The following is a 20206-nucleotide window of genomic DNA, read 5'->3' as shown; positions in this document are numbered from 1 at the left end:
AAATGCTGATGTTAAGGAGCTTACCTCTGATGTTTTCTCTAAGAGTTTTATGGTTTTAGTCTTACTTTCAAGTCTTTAATCCATCTTGAGTTGATTATTGTGTATGGTGTAGGATAGGTGTCTAGTTTTATTCTTTAGCATGGAGATGCAGGTGTCCCCTGTTTTTCAAAAGTTCACATTATGCCACTTCACTTTTACAAAAGATCTACATTAGTACTTGTTTTCACTAACCAAAAAAAAAAAAAAAAAATCCAAAGAGGATTTTTGCCTTTATGAAAAAAAGGTGAAAAGCAAAAGTTGAGTTCAGTATTTGTTTTGCAGCAATCCCTTGTAGATGCAGCTCATAGCCTGAGCAGCGAGGATGGCCCCGCCGAGCTCCTTCCCCAGAACTACACTCAGCATGTCAGCATCAAACGGCCATAGCTTTGATCTGTGTCTATCTATGAGCATCTGTGTTTTATCTTCACTTATTTTGTGCATCCATTAGCAAGATGTGTCCTAAGGTATCAGAAAAGCTTAAGAGAAGTTATTTTTGGGGTCTGGGAATACTTGATTTTTTTTTCATATAAATTAATGGTAATTGCTTCTTTGACTTATGCCATTTAGCTTATGAAAAGGTCATAGGAATACTCTACTTCTGGATAACAGAAAACAGGATACAGTTTTCCTAGCACCACTTACTGAAGAGACTTTCCTTTCCCCATTGTATATAGTTAGTTCCTTTGTTAAAATTAATTGACCATATACACATGGGTTTATTTCTGGGCTTTCCATTCTGGTCCATTGATCTATGTGTTTGTGTTTATGCTAATACCATACTGTTTTAATTACTATAGCTTTATCATGTAGTTTGATCAAGAAATGTGATGCCTCCAGCTTTGTTCTTTCTCAAGATTGCTTTGGCTATTTGAGATCTTTTGTGGTCCTAAACAAATTTTGGAATTATTTTTTCTATTTCCGTGAAAAATGCCATTGGAATTTTGATAGAAATTGTATTAAATCTGTAAATTGCTTTGGGTAGTATGGACATTTTGATGATATTAATCTTTCTAATACATAAACATGGGATATCTTTTCATTTATTTTTGTCTCCTTTAATTTCTTTCACCAATGTTTTATAGTTTTCAGCATCCAGATCTTTTATCTCCCTGGTTAAATTTATTCCCAAGTATTTTATTCTTTTTGAAGCTATTGTAAATGGGATTATTTTCTTAATTTCTCTGATAGTCCATTGTTAGTGTATAGAAATGCAACTGACTTTTGCATATTGATTTTATATCCTGCAACTTTACTGAATTTGTGTATTAATTCTAACAGGGTTTTTTGTTTTGTTGTTGTTTTTGGTGGAGTCTTTAGGGTTTTCTATATATAAGATCATGTCATCTGCAAATTTTACTTCTCACTTTCCAATTTGGATGCCTTTCCATTTTGTTTTTTTTCTTGCCTAATTGCTCTGGCTAGGACTTCTAGTACTATGTTGAATAAAACTGCTGAGAGTGTACATCTTTGTCTTGCTCCTGATCTTAGAAGAAAATCTTTCAGTTTTTCACTAGAGAGTACAATGTTAGCCACAGGCTAGTCATGTATGGACTTTATTGTGTTGAAGTACGTCCATCTACAGTTGAGAGTTTTTATCAAAAAGATGTTGAATTTTGTCAAATAATTTTTATGTACCTATTGAGATTATCATATGATTTTTATCCTTCATTTTGTTAATGTGATGTATCATATTTATTATTTTGCATGTATTATACCATCCTTGCATCCCAGGGATAAATCCCATTTAATCATGGTGTATGATCCTTTTAATGTATTGTTGAGTTTGGTTTACTAATATTTTGTTGAGGATTTTTGCTTCTATGTTCATCAAGGATATTGGCCTCTAATTTTCTTTTCATATAGTGTCTTTATCTGGCTTTTGTATCACATAATGCTGGCCTTGTAAAATGAGTTTGGAAGTACTCCTTCCTCTCCTAATTTTTGGATGAGTTTAAGAAGAATTGGTATTAATTCTTTAAATTTTTGGCATAATTCACCATTGAAGACATCTGGTCCTGGGCTTCTCTTTGTTGAGAAGTTTTTGATTACTAATTCAATCTCTTATTCATTATTAGATTGTTCAGATTTTCTATTTCTTCATCATTTAGTCTTGGTAGGTTGTATATTTCTAGGAATTTATTCATTTCTTATAGGTTATGTAATTTGTTACATATAGTATGTAATTGTTCATAGTAGTTTCTTATAATCTTTAGTACTTCTGAGTTATCGCTTTGATGTTTCCTCTTTCATTTCTGATTTTGTTTATTTAAGTCTTCTTTTTTCTAAGTTAATGTTAAATGGTTAGATAAGCTACACCATGGTATTGCTACATGGGCATCCATTTTGTTTGGCCAGGTGGACTGCAGGGGTCTTAAACTGACATTAGCCCCTGAAAAAGTGAGGCTGGGGCTATTTGTTTTGCCCTAGATAATAGTTCACAGAGTCACAAATAAAGGTGAGTTCCTGATATGACTCCCCCAATGGTCCTTGTGATACAGATCTCCTCCACCTCACAAGCCTTTTCCTTCACATGCTCCTTAAAATATGCATTTATTACCTTGTTATTATCCTTGTGATAAGCTCCCCCATAAAGCTTGCCAAAACCCCATTCTTTTTTATATGAATTGGCCTATCTGGCTTTAGATCAAGAATCCCAAAGCACTCCACCCTCGGACTCTCATAAAGGCATGTGTCCCAAGTCCTGCCACTCTCTCTGCCTGCAACTGTCTTGACCTCCCCATGTGGCCCCTCAAGGCATGCTGTGTACTTCTTCCACAGTCTCTGAGCAACAAACTTCTCCATTTCAATTCCCTTGTGGTCTTTTGTTGACCCAGGTTTACCATCCAATATCCAGGGGCTCTACTTAGTAAATGTTAATTTTAAAAGTCACAACTGTTAGTCTAGCTAAATTCGTCAATTTTATCTTTTCAAAAAATCAGCTTTTAGGGGGTCCTGGGTGGCTTGGTCAGTTAAGCATCCGATTCTTGATTTCAGTTCAGGTCATGACCTCAGGGTCGTGAGATTGAGCTCCATGTCAGTCTCTGCACTAGACATGGAGCCTGCTTGAGATTCTGTCTCTCCTTAGGCATGGAGCCTACTTGTGATTCTGTCCCTCCCCACCACTTGGGTGCACACACTCACACATTCCCTCTCTCTCTCTAAAAAAATAAATTTTTAAAAATCAGCTTTTAGTTTCATTGATCTTTTCTGTTGTTTTCCTGGTATCTATTTAATTTATATCTGCTCTGATCTTTATTTCCTTCCTTTTGCTAACTCTGGGCTTAGTTTGTTCTTCTTTTTCTAGTACTTTGAGGTGTAAAGTTATGTTAAGATCTTCCTTTTTTCCTAATGCAGGTAGGCATTTATCAGTATAAACTTCCCTCTTGGAACTGCTTTTGCTGCATCCCTTAAGTTTTGGTATGTTGTTTTTCCATTTTCATTTCTCCCAAGATTTTTTTAAACTTCTGTTTGGCTTTCTTTCTTGAGCCATTGGATGTTCCAGAGTGTGTATTTGTGTATTTTCCAGTTTTCTTCCTGCAATTTATTTCTAGTTTTATACCACTGTCATAAGAAAAGCTACTTGGTATGATTTTAGTCTTCTCAAGTTTATTAAGATTTATTTGGTAGCCTAACATATATATTTACCTTTACCAGCATGCTGTGTATTTTCATATGTTTTCATGTTACTAATTAGTCCTTTCATTTCAGCTTGAGGAGCTCCCTTTAACATTTCTCATAAGCCTGGTCCAGTGCTATTGAACTCTTTCAGCTTTTCATTGGAAAACTCTTCATCTCTTTTTGTGTGTGGTGTAAGGAAATGGTCCAGTTTCATTCTTCTGCATGTGGCTGTCCAATTTTCCCAATACCATTTGTTGAAGAGACTGTCTTTTTTCCATTGGACATTCTTTCCTGCTTTGTCGAAGATTAGTTGACCATAGAGTTGAGGGTCCATTTCTGGGCTCTCTATTCTGTTCCATTGATCTATGTGTCTGTTTTTGTGCCAGTACCATACTGTCTTGATGACTACAGCTTTGTAATAGAGCTTGAAGTCTGGAATTGTGATGCCACCAGCTTTGCTTTTCTTTTTCAACATTCCTCTTACTATTCGGGGTCTTTTCTGGTTCCAGACAAATTTTAGGATTATTTGTTCCATTTCTTTGAAAAAAGTGGATGGTATTTTGATAGGGATTGCATTGAATGTGTAGATCGCTCTAGGTAGCATTGACATCTTCACAATATTTGTTCTTCCAATCCATGAGCATGGAATGTTTTTCCATTTCTTTGTGTCTTCCTCAATTTCTTTCATGAGTATTTTCTAGTTTTCTGAGTACGGATTCTTTGCCTCTTTGGTTAGATTTATTCCTAGGTATCTTCGTTTAGTACTTTTTAATATCTTCTCTTTGCTGAAATTCTTACTTTATACATTTATTGCTCTCCTGACCTTACTGAGCATTGTTATGACTGTTATTTTGAACTCATTATCAGATAAAGTACTTATCTTGATTTCATTAAGATCTGTTTCTGGAGATTTATCTTGTTCTTTTTTTGAAACATATTCCCATTTCTTCATTTTCCTTGACTCTGTGTGTTGGTTTCTGTGTGTTAAGTAAAATAGTCACCTCTCCAGTCTTGACAGGCTGGTCTCATGTAGGAGTAGATCCTCATCAATCTGCCTAGCCTGAGCTTCTGGTTGCCCCTCAAACCTTTGTGATTTTACATTCCACTGTCTTTGTTCTTAGTGCTTCCCAATGGTTGAGGGTATACCAAGAGTCATTTGTGTTTCAAAGACGAGGATCACAGTCATCACCTTGATACATGGTGCTTAGAAGCTGGACCCTCAGGCAGCCGCTGGAGAAACATGCAGTTAAACTCCTTCCAGGGAGAAACTGAGATATGGGTGATTTTTTTCTGTTACCTCTGTGCTGAGGCCAGGTATACTGCTGTGGGGGTTGCTCCTATACCTGTTTAAAAACTGCTTCTTTGCTGTAGACCTGTGGGATCCATGAATGCAAGCCCTGTTGGCTATCAGAGCTAGGTGATTTGGGGGTCCATCCCTTCGGTGGCAGACATAAAGTTTTGGGCACTAGATGTGTGAACATTCTCCTTCCAGAAAGATACTTGTGACAGTCTTCTTCCAAAGAGATACTGGAAACTTGGTTTTACTGTTGAAGTGAGCCAGAGGGATAAGGTGGGGAAATGCCCATCAGCTCTCTGGTGCTTTTGGGAGGACCACGGTGAGCACCTAAATGCATGTTAATTAGAGGCCAGACACTAGGGCAGCAGCTTGTAACATATGCAGTCAAATCCCTTCCTAGGAAAGCCTGAGAGATGGGCATTTTTGCCTGTTCCCTCTGCATTGAACCCAATGGGGCTAACCATAGTGAGTGCTTACACACGCATTAAGATCTGTTTCTTTGATGCACATCATATCCTGATAAGGGGTTAATATCCAAAATATACAAAGAACCCATACAACTCAATAACAAAAAAAACCCCACAAACAGTCCCGTTAAAAAAATGGGCAGGGGAAATGAATAGCCATGTTTCCATTGAAGACATTCGGGTGGCCAACAGGTACATGAAAAGATGCATTAATCATCAGAGAAATGCAAATCAAACCACAATGAGCTATTACTTCACACCTGTTAACATGTTTGCTATCAATAAGAGATGATAAGTGTTGGCAAAGATGTGGAGAAAAGGGAACTCTTATGTATTGTTGACAGGAATGTAAATTGGTACAGCCACTCCAGAAAACAGTATGGAGGTTCATCAAGAAATTAAAAAATAAGACTATCATATAATTCAGCTATTCTATTTCTGGGTATATATTTGAAGGAAACAAAATCACTATCTTGAAAAAATATCTGTACCTTCATATTCACTGCAGCATTATTTACAACAGTCAAGACATGGGAACAACCTACATGTCCATTGATGAAGATGAATGGATGCAGAAATTTTACATATAAATATTTACATAAATATACATAATTATAATATTATATATATCAGGTATAAATTGATATAAAATTATATATATATATATATATATAGAGAGAGAGAGAGAGAGAGAGAGAAATCCGGCCATTTGCAACAACATGGATGGATCTTAAGAATATTATGCTAAGTGAAATAAGTCAGCTAGAGAAAGACTAATACTGCATGATCTCACTTATATGTAGAATCTAAAAATACCCAAGCTCATAGATACAGAAAACAGATTTGTGATGGCTAGAGCTGGGGACTGGGTGGGGGTGGGAGGAATGGGTGAAAGTAGGTAAAATGGGTGAAAGTGATCAAAATGTATAAACTTCCAGTGGTAAGATAAATAAGTTCTGGAGATGTAATGTACAGCATGGTGACTAAAATTACTGTATCATATATTTGAAAGTTGCTAAGAGAGTAAGTCTTAAAACAAGAAAAGAAAATTGAAATGTACGTGAGGTGATGGATGTTAACTAACATTGTGGTAATCATTTTATAATATATACATATATCAAATCATCATGTCATGCATCTAAAATTAATACAATGTTATATGTCAATTATATCTTAATAAAACTGAGGTAGGGAAACTGCTTCTTTGCTGTACTTTTGTGATACTTGTGAACAAAAGCCATGTTGGCTTTCAGAGCTAGCTGCTTTGGGTCCCCATCCCTCAGAGGGAGCCTTAAAAGTTGGGGAGCTTGATGTGTGATCCAAACACTGTGCTCCTCAAAAAGTTCCCTCCCAACTGAATGGTGCTGTGCCGGGGGGAGGTTTATGGTGGGAGCGTGTCTCAGCCTTCCTATTCATTTTGGTGTGGTAATTTTATCATGTAGGAGTCGCTCAGCTAGTTTCTGGATTTCTCTCAGAGGGTATTGCTCCTTGTGTAGCTATATGTTCAGTGCATGCACGGGAAGAGGGAGGTTCAGAAGCCCTTCTATATTGCCAGGTTGGTTCCTCTCCACAGTACTTTTAGATCCGAATTTTAGAGTAATGATTCCCCAACCTTGAGGGAAGAGTGAGCCTTAGGGGACAGAGATAGCAGGAATATGGTGGGAGAGGTAAAGGGGCAGTCAGGCAGTATTACCTCAGAAGCATTTCTAAAGTAAACATGTCAGGGTTCCATCTTTAATTGGCTAAATCTATTATTTGATGGGGAAGGCAATAGGGGGGAAAATGTAGGGATGCATTTTGACAAGAGCTCTCTAGATAGGATGCTGATGTGCTCCTCAGTTGAGCTTAGAACCCTGAAAGAGATACAAGGATGAAATTTATCTTAAAAATACAAGATTATAAAACAAAAATAAGCAGAAGTGAAAAATAAGCAGATACATATGAAAAAGAACCATCTAGTCAAAGAGAGAATTAATCAATTCTTAAAAACAGAATAGAATCGACAGTTAAACAATATTTAAAGAGAAAACAGATGAGATGTTCCCAGAGACATTAGTTCTTATATTCAAGTTATAGAAAGTTCCTAGCAGGATAAGTAAAAATAAATCCAAACTTGACATAAAATCTTGGGTTAAAATCTAGATTCTCTCTCCTACTAAATGTGTCGTATTTCAAGTTACTTTATTTCTCTAAGTGTGAATTTTTTTATTAAAGTAGTGATGGGACCTGCCTTTGGCAAATTTTTAAAGGATCGCAAATTCTATGACACCTTTCCTAACAAAAGCTGGGGTCTATGTCCCCTACTCTTGAATCTGAGCAGCCTTGTGACTGCTTCAGCCAGTGGAGTTTGGCGGGATCAATGCTTTGTGATTCCTGAGGCTAAGTCTTAAAAAGTCTTGCAGCTTCTGTCTGGTGCTCTTGGAATAGTTGCTCCCCCTTTTGGGATGCTACCTCTCAGAACCCAGCTGCTGTGCTCTGAGGAGCACACATCACATAAGGAGCTATGTATAGGTGCTCCAGTCAAGTCTCAGCTGAACCCAGCTTTTATGTCATCCTAGGTCAGATGCCAGACATGCGGGTGAAGAAATGTTTCATGGATTTCAGTTCCCAGCTGTTAAAGCCATGTCCAGCTGAGGCCTTGGGCATTGTGAAGAGCACCTACTCATGCTGTGTCTGTTGGAATTCCCAATTCAGAATTCGTGCACGTAACAACACTGTTGTTGTTTGATGCCACTGTTTGGGATAGTTTGTTATGAAGCAGTAGATGACCAGGGCACTACACTGCAGAGCTGTTGTGAAGGGACTGAATGACACAATGTATATGACTACCCAGCACACAGCTTCATTGAATTCGTATTGGTTTCAAGGTACAGGAGGGACATCTACACAGATGTTTCGAATTGTAACAGTATTAGTAGTGGATCCCATGCACATTTCCCAGCACATCTGATGTGCCCAGTACTGTTCTCAGTGCTTTACATGTACTTAACTCATACAGTCCTCAGAATAATTCCACAAGGAAAGCCATTAGTGATGCCATTTCACCGAGGAGGACACAGAGTGCCGCAGAGAGGCTAAGTCTCTTGTACCATTTCCACAGGCAGCAAGTCGATGGACTGGGTTTCGAACTCAGGCAGTTTAATTGCAGGGCCCCTGCTCTTAGGCACACTGTCCTGTGAAAAGAGTGAGCTGGGCTGGAGTTGGTCACTTGGGCACCATGGGCCATAAGCCTTGGAAGTAGATTGTCTCAGGAGTGGGTATACAGTGATAAGAGAGCTAAGTGTGGGCCTTGAGAAATCCTACTAGCAAAGGGAAGGGCCTAGAAGACAGAGCAAGAGTGCTCCAAGAGGGGAAAGGGTGCATGGCAGGAGTCCAAGGAGGGAGCAGAATTGGAAAGGAATTTGGAAACGTGTCCATCCTTCTCCTATGGGGCCCAGTCTTCGGGGGCAGAGAGAAGTGCAATACCCCACCCAGGAGTTTGACTTGGATGCTAAGCATAGACCTGAGTGTAACTATAACTAAGCCCATAGCGAAAACATGAAAACTCTGCTGACGTATCCAATTAACATCTCTTCTTCTCATTAAAGGCTAGGATCCCTTTTCCCAGGAGAGCTCCCAAGTCTATTTGAACAAGGAGAGATCTAATTGTTTCTAAAAAGTATAATCTTTCTGGTTAAAGCCCAAGACATGCCAGACACAGAAAAGCCAATTTGCTCACCCCTTTATCCCTTCAGAGCGATGACCCTAGAAAAGCTCTCTCTAAACACACCATGAGCCAGCGCACTGACAAGTTTACCACTCTGAGCTTCCAGTTTGCTTATTCTCACGCAGACTACCTCCAGAATTAGTCCCCCAAACTGGGTCGTGTGGTTGGAAATAAAAGAATGGTATTCTCTTTTTATGTATATTATTAAGGATCGTGTCTGTGACCCGATTCCTTCATCTATAAAAAGGAGAGAATTCAGTGACGATGAGCTCTAAATGGGGGGTGAGGTTCTGAAGGGAATTTCGGCTGGGGACAGGAGAGTAGGACTTGCAACCCTGTGCGTGGCAGACAAAATTTACCAGTTTTGGGTGAGATTTCTGGGTTGGGGACTGCCAGGGGTTAGACGCGGGCAGGGTATCATTTTAAAATGGAAAATGTATTTTAAAATGAAAGTAGGCCAAACCTTCTCATTGCTTGTATGTTTTCTTTGTAAATATTGCCATCTTGAACACTGATCATTCGGTTTAAATATGCTCTTCGAAGTCAATGACATGATAACACCGTGGTCTCAGACCTTTCCCCTGGGACCGTCCTTTCCTCCCAGTCTCCTCAAAATCCTTAAACTCCCAGGCTTTTCAGTCTCCCTGAACAGCTCATTTGCTATCACAGGAAAGTAGACTTTTGCTTACAGGCTGCCAGGGCAAAAGAAATATTTAGATCCCCTTTCGAGACATGAGCTCAAATTTGCTCTGAGAGTTGTTGCTTTTGCTCTCTTGCATTCAATGACCTGCATGGGGCTGCACTCAAGTGTTTTCAAGATCCTGGTGTTGGGGGGTAGGGTTGAGGGGTGTTGCAGTGATCAGCAACATGAGTTTTTACCCCTGTGTGAGCAAGTTTTTTCACCTCTCTGGGCCTTGATTCCCTCATCAACAAAACAAGATAATAGCATTGACCTCATCATAGGGCCTTTGTAAGGATTGCACCTAATGGAAATCAACGGTCCCACACAGTGCCTGGCAAAGAGAGGGTGCCCCATCTGCAGCAATCTCCAAATTCCTATTGTCTGCCTTGGTCCGCTCTCCTCGTCTATCTCTTCCTTTCTCTTAGCTCCTTCTTCCTGACATCAAAGGACAGATTCCTCATCATTCCACCTCCAAACAAATGAGCTATGTGTGGGTAAGTAGAGCAGCCCTCTGAGAGAGTAAAATGGGGAGCTTTAAGCAGCCCTTCTCATGACACCCCTAAAGTGACCCCAGCTAAACTCTGTCCCAGGCAGAAGAGGTGGAGAGATTCTGTGAATTAGCGTGCGCCCTCACTATACACCTGAAGGGGGTCTCTCACGAGTGTCCCATTTCTGTGATACACAGTTCCTATGCTGTTGAAACAGGCCCTAATTATCCCCGCCTGCCTTTTAACTCCAGAGTAGCTCAGTGAATTTGGAGGCCTTCCTTTCCATATTTGCCTTCATGACTCAAGTTCACCAGCGAGCTTAGTTCACACTAGAGAAGCTGCTGTGGGTTCTCCATGTGGCTCATCAGTATGTCTTCACATGGCTGGCCACGAAGACACAGAATCAAGAGGCAGTTTGCTAGCGTTTCTTTTTCATTTGTCTAATGAATCAAGAATAGGTGTACTGGCCCAGCCCCCAGAGGATCCCACATGGGGAAACAACAGCTCCCAGATGGGCGGAGCTCTGAAAACCCATGGAAGGTCTTTAATCAGTTTGGTCTATCCTAAGGTGACTTTAAAACTCTTGTTCTTTTTCTATCACAGGGAGTGGTGATTAGGAACATGTGTTTGGAAATCCGAAGACTACTTCCCACAGTTTTGAATTAAGAAAATTAGAAAACTATGGGTACCATGGATTCTTCCGTTGGGATGGTTACAACCCCACCCAGCAATTTCTGAAATCCAGTGATATGATATTTGATATTTGATACTAGTTTTCACTTTCAACATTATAGCTGAGTCAGTTAAAAATGTTTATTTTTATTCTAAGCATTATATCTTCTACAGAGGTTGCTCTCTAGGTAAATTCCATTTTATCTAAACCTCTTGGGCACTGGTATAGTCAGCCTCAGATATACCAATGCATTGATTTTTCTGTTCAAGTTCTCTTTTTTGTTTTTAATTTTCATGTAGGACTAACGTCCTCAAAGACTTGTCTTTCTTTTATTCAGTTCATTGTATTTGAGATTTAACACAGAGTAAAAAAATATTGATCTTTTGATATCAAGAAGTGTAACTGACAATAGTGTAACTTTCAGCATAACATCATTCATTCTCACAAAAAGGAAAGTGCTCCTCACGTGCGAGGGTATCATGCATTCAAGTCGAGGAAGCATGAACTTTGAGCTGTGCTGACCCATTTCACAAGATCCTCTGGTGATCAAAAGTAAGCATGTGCAAGACATCCAGCTGGACCAAGGGTGCAGGAAGGGAACCAAGGCAACAGGCCCATGGGGGATCACACTCGGCACCCCTCAAACACTATGGGCTCACACACTGAGCATGTGTGTCCTTGTCCCAGAGCAAAGTTTTAGGTGGTTTCTTCTCTATACATGCTCTGTGTCCAACCCCAAGTCACGTTTTCTGCTGAGCTGTATTTCCTCTTCGGCAGTTTGTAAGTCAGCTCTAAACGCAGGCGTTCCCTGCTCTCACTCACCCTGGCCTAATCTAGGAGCAAATTGCCTTGGTTCCATTTGCCAGCCACGGGTGCTCCAGTGGAGTGAGCACTGCTGGGCATTCTGCCTGCGTAAGACCAGAACATGGCACTTGAAGAGGAGCTTCTGCTACTGCTCAGGAAAACCACCTTTCCAGCCTTGTAAAGCCAGCTTCTGCCCTATTTTCAGTCCAACTGGCCAGAAAAGAAAGCCATATAATCATGGAATTAAAATTCTGGAATCACTGTACTGTTGGAACCCCATATAATCCTGATTATTTAATCTAACTTCTGTTTCTAGATGATTGGACACTGAGGTACACCAGCCCTGAAAAGATGAGGTTCTATCTTATTTTAAAAGGCTCCCATATGAAAGAGATATGGGAAATCTTTCTACTTTCCCCTCAATTTTACTGGAAATCTTAAACTGCTCTTAAAAAAAAAAAAAAAGTCTTACACACACACACACACACACACACACGCTAGGTGACTAGTGTGGTGGCTAGAATGGAGGGAATAGAAAAAACCTCCTAGACAATAAAGCCAAAGAAGTAATATGGCAGGGGGATGGGGGGAAGAGGGCTCTTAGAATAGGAGTTTCCTTGTTTGCCATGTGACAAATAAATTTTATGTTTGCTGGGATGAACCTTAGTCTCCTCTTTATCTAACTTTGACTCATTTATCAGATCTCAATATAAACATAAATTCCTAAGGGATCCTCCTGATCCCCATGTAGATTAATACCCAAGTGATACACCCACTGTGTCCTGTACTCCTTCACAACACTTAACATGAATAAAATAAAATACTTTAGAGACTGTTTGCTTAATGCCTGTCTTCCCCCAAGTACAGATGAGCTCCGAAAGGCCAGAGCTGTGTCTCTCATGTTTATCCCTGCATCCCAATGCCTAGTGCCTGGCATCTCTTAGGCACTGAAAAAGTCCTTGTCGAAAGACCACTGGGTCCAGCAGACAGCAGAGGAAGAAAATATGGCCACTAGCTATGCCTTCAGCTGGTCTTTATGCTAGGATATTAGCAATTAGCTCCTCTGTTCCTTATCTCAGGGAGATACCAGGCCCTAAATAGGTACATAAGTAAAAACAGAACTTATTTCTTGTCACACAATGTCCTCCCTATGTGAGTGGCTCCTTTTCAGGCTACGCTTCTCAGACAAAGGATGCCTCTGCAGTGGTCCACATCCCACAGAGAAGAGAAGCCCAGTGTGTGGTAACCACTTCATGATGTTGGAGATCCAGACACCATAGGAAGAAGCAGCCATTTTAGATCAGTTTGTTGGCCCAATTCCAGCTTTTATAAACCAAGATATCCCCAAAAGCCTTTCTCTGATTAAACTCTGCCTGATGCAGTGTTTGACAACAGTGACTGGAAATCCTTACAGTTCAAGAACCTCTAATTATAGAGTCCTTAGATCAAAGACACGCCCTATTGGTATTTCTTTTTTTTTTCTTCTTCTTCTTCTTCTTCTTTTTTTTTTTTTAGCATTTCTAGAGCCACGTCTAGAAAACCAAGTTTCTTGTGTTATTCTGAACCACATATATTTGAGAACAATTTGAGGAATGTCTTGTTAAAGCCTGACAGATTTGTGATATATAGTTTCCTCTTTTGCACTGGTTGTTTCAAAAATCTGAGTAAGGTGTTTTAGATTTAGCAGTTAATTGTTACGATAACATTTAATATGATGATTCTACAAATTGCAGTAACTGTGGAATCTTGTTTGTTTCCATGCTCAGAAACACAGTCTGCATTCTGAAGTATACTTTACAATTTATTCGAAAGGTTTTTTGATTTGATTTGATTTCTGTTCTGTAAGTTTTGCAAAGGACTTCTGGCCAAGAATAATTTCGACCATGACATTTTCAGCCTGGAAAGACTGTAGTTGCTCTTCTTGAGGATGAAAAGTAACCTTGTTCCCTGTTCAGAGGGATTTAGGAGATGATTAAATATTCACCAGGCTTTCTGACATCCCTTTTACTCTGTATTTCAGAGCGAGCAAATTCACATCATTCCATAAGATAAAGAAACTCATCGTTGATGTGAGAAATTATTGCCATCCTAATATTTTCTGCCATATTACCTTTTCCATGGAGCCCTCCCAGGGCAGGCATGGAGGTTGTGGATTCACAGTATGAAAAAGGGGTCCAGCCACATGGAAACCTATAACATCTCCCAGCCACAAAAAGAACAAAGAAAATTTCAGTCCCATACACATTTAAGTTTGTTTGACTCCTAGAAAAAAAAAAAATAGATTCCCATCCTCTATGGCTCTGAAAGTGCTGTGTGTGTCTCTGCCTTGATATGACTATAGTCTATCTCTTCTGAAAAGCTGGAAAACAAGTCTCACTTATTTTGAACAGGATGGAAAGAAGAGAGGGGCAGGAGGTACCTTTCACAGAATAATGGAAAGGGCACAGAAATCTATCCAGCCAAGTCCCACTGGAAGAACAGACCCTCCATCTATTTGGAACACATATTTTCTGTATGCTCCAAATAAGTGTATTTGATGCATGTGGGAGGTGAATGTGAGGGGGGAAAGTGGATGGGAGAGGAATTCAATGCAATTTACTAGCTCTGCTGGGCTGATTATGAGCAGAGAGATTCTCCCAATGGGGGCTCTTCCATTTCTGGGTCGGACATACTTTGAAATATACATATCAAAAGCATCACAAATTCCTTGTAGCAAACCTTACAGCAAAAAAGTCTCCCTTAAATTGAAGCTTTTCACCTCTGACCCCAGAAACCGTTAAATCCCTCACTGCTGCCAGCATGTAATGGAGAATACTGTCCACCCTGGTTCCATGAGGGATAACAGATATCACCCGCCCTCAGCCCTGGCTTTTCCCAAGGAGACATTAATTCAGACTTTTCCCTTACTTCTCGTAAAGAACCCATAAAGATGCCTTGACCACACAACAAAGAGATGTTCAAAAGCCAAGAAAATGATACTAAAACTACATTTCTGTGCTTTTTTTCTTTTTCTGCAGTTTTTCAAGCCTCTTCTCAATGCCCATTCCCCTGAGCTATTTTCCTGAATTATCTCAAGTAAGAACGCTTTGTCCTGGCTTTGAACATTTTTCATCAAAAAGAGACCATTTTCAAAAAAGAGAGTAATAAATATTCTCCTAGGCACAAGATAATGCATTTTTGAAAAGTGAAAGACACACCAGGTTTTAACATATGAATTGGCTCCATATTTAGAATTCGTCTCGAAGTAAGTTGTCCAAGAGACCATAGCCGTGTTTCCACACTGGCAGCTTCACAGTCTGCCCAACAGCGTTTAAGAAAAAAGGTAGGACAGGATTGTTAGCCCTAAAAAACCACAGTGGAGACTATTCTGGTGAAAAATTGCATTTGCTTTGCTTTCAGGGAGCCAAAGAATGTGATTAGGACTTCAACAATTTAAGTTTTATAGTTTTGACAGTGTGTAGATATATATCTAAATATAATTGGCACTCACATATATATTATATATATACAGGGGGTTGTTATATCTATCTACACTGGATTTTTGTGTAATCTTTGATTAATTAATTAATTTCCTTTCTTGTGTCACATATCCAGAAAATGAAGGATGTCCATAAATGCATTAAAGGGAAACTTGGTACAACAGAAATTGCTCCCTGTGTCAGGCCCTGTGACAACAGTACATAGACATGGGGGCATCAAACCAAAGATCTGAAGAGAACCTCAGCCCCTTTCTAGTTCTATGTTCTAGGTGTAATTTGTTTAACTTCTGTCAGCCTCAGTTTATTTATTTACAAAATACAGCGAATAATTCTGCCCAGATCATAGGATAGTTACAAAGATTGGAAATAATACAGCTAAAATACCCAACTTAGTGGCTGCCACATGTGGGCTCACTAAAAGAGTAGTTTGACTTAATACTGATGATCATCAGCGCTCAAATGAGTATTGCCAAGAGTGAGTATGCAGTTCTGGTGCATAAAAATATGCTTGTATGTGAGTGACACTGTGAGGGCTTATCCAAACTCTGACCTTCTGTGTCCTTGACTTACAGGAGGATGACTGCTCATCATAGGAGCACAGATTGGTCCCACCACAGCTGGGACACGCACTGCGGCTGTCAAGTGGTAGCGTGCTCATTGAAAGCAGAAACCAGTTGAGGTACCTGCTGGTTTGCAAGCTCAGAGGAAGGCCTGTTGGTCCCTGGGTAGTCTTAACCTAGGCCTCCAAGAACTCTGATCCAAAGCACATTCTTAACCATGTGATTTCTCAAGAGGGACTCCTTCATCACTTCTGAGAAGTAATTGATTTTACATGCCCAAGCACTTGACAAATGATCCCAATTTCCCATCACAAATTTCTCCATCATGCATAAGGCACCTACACAAGTTGTCCTTTGATATTACACTGGCCATCCAACTAGCTGGAGATGCCTTCTAAACTCAAATAACAATTCTGGATAAGCACCAGGATCTGAGTGTCCTATGGGGATAAATCATGCTGACTGTCACCTTCAGTCTTACTGAGAATGGAATGGAGATATAAATCAACCAATTAGTCAGTTGATCAATCCATACTACCAGTCAGAGCTGGGATTAGATGCACCAGGAACATCACCTTACACAGAGCCAGGTAAGGAGTGTGAGCAGTTCTTACTCATTCCACATCCTCTCAGTCTTGACCCAGTACTTAGCAAAGGGCTTCAAATTGCTCCCCACTCCACAACCTGTAGGTCCTATAATCATCTACCCAACTGACCCTCTAAGGCTTTAGCTAAACCACAGCTTGCTTATCTAAGGCTGTGATATCCATCCTAACTTTTTCAGACCTTTCTAGGGCATGGATTCCATATTTCATTCTCTCAATCACTGGCTAGAGTCTGACTGTGAATGTACTGGTGCTCCAGAACCACGACATAATAGTTATTTTACTGTCCACAGTCTCTGTGCCTTACATACTAAATTAGAATTCTTTATATTAATGCTTCTTGAAATAATATCTACTCTTTGGATATGATCTTGTCCTGAGCTTCAACTCTGCCTTACAGAGGCCATCTATTGCAGGTGGGTTTATTCTCCCAATGCATGCACCTGACTTCAGTGAACAGGGCCTTTCCTGACCTCAGCTCACTAAGCCTTTCCATTGGCCTTTAGTCTCTGCCTGTCCCCCATAGGTCTGAGCCTGTCTTATTATGATACTGGGTGAGTTACCTACCTCTCTAACCAGCTGTAGATAAAAATTCTAATCATATCATCATCACTTATACAAGGTTCTGCCTACAAATTCAGGTAGCTTTCTCTAAACACCAGAACTTCACATCTTCATTGACAATAAGTTAAGTCTCCATCACCAAAAGCTTCCCTAACACAGTCTGCATATCCCTCTCACTGCTTTTCTTCTTCATTGTATCATCATTTCTAAGTCATTCTCCTTAGAGTGTCAGCTCCCAGAATGCAGGGCAGGGTCTAAGTCATCTTTCCAGCTCCAGCTGAAACACACAGTAGGTACTCAATAGATGTTCATTGAACAAATGCATGAATAAGGTGCCTTTCAGATCTCAAATTCTGTAATTCTGAAACCTATCAAATGACTCATCTAATTCTGAAGTCAATAAAATGCCAGTTGGTAGAGCCAAGGATTATATATACTTTGTCTCTTTATTCCTACTGCTTTTTCCATGACAATGAGTGGTTGCCCTGTCTCTGTTTTATTAATTTTAACAACTAAAACAAAATAGATGCAGCTTCCATTTATTGAACACTTGCTTTTAGCCATGTACCATGCTGAGGACTTCCACACATCCACTCAGTTAATCCTCCTCCACATCCTACATTATCTCCTTTTTAAGCACTAGAAAACAGTGATGTTTGCTTTCTACCCATGCTGAGAATCAAAACCTACTGGGTGAGGGAGAAACGTTCCCTTTCTCCAGGAGTCCTTGTGTAGAACTTCTTTTTCAGTTGCTATTTGGGGCAGGGCTCAATCCCTGAGCACTCAAAACTTAATACTGTTCTCTCTTTCTATACCAGAGGCAAACCAGAATTGAGAGATGCAACCAAGATAGGGAACTGGTGTTCTAATTTACTGCAGATAAAGATAGGAATTCTGATCTTACTGTCTCTCAAGCCATGTGGCAACCTTCAGTAGTCACCAGCTACAGTCAAAATTCAAATCAGATCATCATTACTTGTATAATGTTTGGCATACAAACTGCAAAGACCAAGAGTTGCTAAAACCCTGTCCCCACCCCATCACCATATACCTCATCACCAGTTGACATTCAAAATCCATTAGTAGCATTATGCTTCTTCATTTTCCCCTCTACTTTCATTTTCTGATTAAAGGAAGCCAAAACACTGATGTACTCCATTCCAAATATGATGCAGAAGCCAATCTAATGAATTTATCCATGGATGTGGGCATGTTTTCTTACCTACGGAAAGCAATAGGCTAAAACATATTCATGCAAACACATTGCAGTTGTCTTTCATTTGGAGTAAAAATTTGGCACAGCATATAGAAGCTATATTAAAAGAATTAAATGTGATAAATAATTTGAATGAAAGAAAAATGCCTATTGTTAATAAAACTAGAAAGGAGACAGGCTCAAAGTGGAGTGAGATTTCTATTCTCTCTGCAACATGGCAACATTTTAAACAAGATAATGCCCTTTCTTCCCCTTCAGTAAACAGCTATCAGTTCATGAGTCACTCTGTAAGCATTCAACAGCTGGGCTCATAAATACCATACACCATCTGTGGCCCAAATTTATGAAATTCTGCCAACGTCACTTCAGGATTAAAAACTTCAACCTTTTCTTTTTCCTCCCTTGGAACAAAACTAAAAAGGTAAGATGCGGGCATAGACTTGTAGAATTTTATAACAGGGACAAGAACAAACTAAGACATCTTTGTGATAATTTATTCTCAACAGTTGTATTAATAACTTTTTTCTGGTTAAGTAACAATGATTATGCTTTTCCAAAGGAAAAACTCAACAAATCTTTTTTAGCCCCAGTTTAACCAAAATTATTTTTTATCTGAGGCAACGCCAGATGATTCACTTAGAATTACCAAGATTTTATACGTGTGTGTGTTTATAACTGTGTTATATATTATATATGTGTATCACATGTAACTACATGTTATATATTTTATATATATGTGTGTGTGTATATGTGTGTATGTATACACATACAACAGTATGTATATGTAACAGTAGTTAATATTTGTGAGATTCTATATTTTTAATAAAAATATCCATGACTAAAAAAAATATATCCATGACTTTATATGCAACTAATTCAGTCTTCGATTTGGAATGAATGTGATTTTTATGGCAAAAAAAATAAAAGAAAATAAAATCACAGCAGAAACCAACTTTATTTGCTCCCTGCTTGAGTATTTTGCCTTGAGTTGTCCATCCAACTAGCTAGTTGCCTTGACTGATTTTCTTTGTTTTGGGAATTCAACTTGATTTGAAACATGATCTTATGCAAAGTGCATGGAGCGACCCGCTACAGGTCATGTGCTTGGAAAGCACTGCCCAATTTCCCTGGTACTTGGAAGGATGACTCTTTCTTCTCATACTTTGCATACACCAGGTTAAGTCCAACTGAGGAACACAGAATATGCAAACAGAGCATTCTAAAAAAAAAAAAATCAATGTAAAGATTCTGCAACCTGTAAGGAACCAGATCATATCTATTTTGCAATTCCTCTGCCCCACTTCTCAGCCACTCAAACTGGACTCTTGGTCACAGTTTAAAAAAATAACTGCTTTATTATAATTCACATAAAAAACTCACCATTTTAAGGTGTACAATTGAGTGGTTTTTCATATATTAACAGTTATATGTTCATCATCACTAATTTTAGAATGTTTTCATCACACCAGTGAACATTATCCCATACTTGCTTCTCCTCAGCCACTGGCAATGGCTAATATACTTTCTGTCTATGAATTTGCCTATTCTTGACATTTCATATAAATGGAATTACACAGTATGCTGCCTTTTGTGTTCACTCCTTTGACTTAGCATAATGTTTTCAAGGTTCATCTATATTGCAGTATGTATCAGTACTTCATGTTATTTTTATGGCCAGATACAATTCCATTGTAGGGCGGTACTATATTTTGTTTTTCCAGTCATCAGCTGATGATTATTTGGGTCATTTCCAGTTTCTGACGTTATGAACAATGATGCTATGAACACTCAAATACAAGGTCCTGTGTGGATATATGTTTTAAATTCTCTTGAATATTTACTGAGGAATAGAATTGTTGGGTCATATGGTAATTCAATGTTGAACATTTTAAGGAATTGCAACATCGTTTTTCCAAAATAGCTGCATCCTTTCACTTCCCCACCAATGTTTGAGGGTTTCAATTTCTCCACATCCTTGCCAACACTCGCTATTGTCTATCTTTTTTTA

The sequence above is a fragment of the Halichoerus grypus genome, chromosome 4 (assembly GCF_964656455.1).
Source record: "Halichoerus grypus chromosome 4, mHalGry1.hap1.1, whole genome shotgun sequence".
NCBI lineage: Eukaryota > Metazoa > Chordata > Mammalia > Carnivora > Phocidae > Halichoerus > Halichoerus grypus.
Note: the sequence above shows the minus strand (reverse complement) of the source record.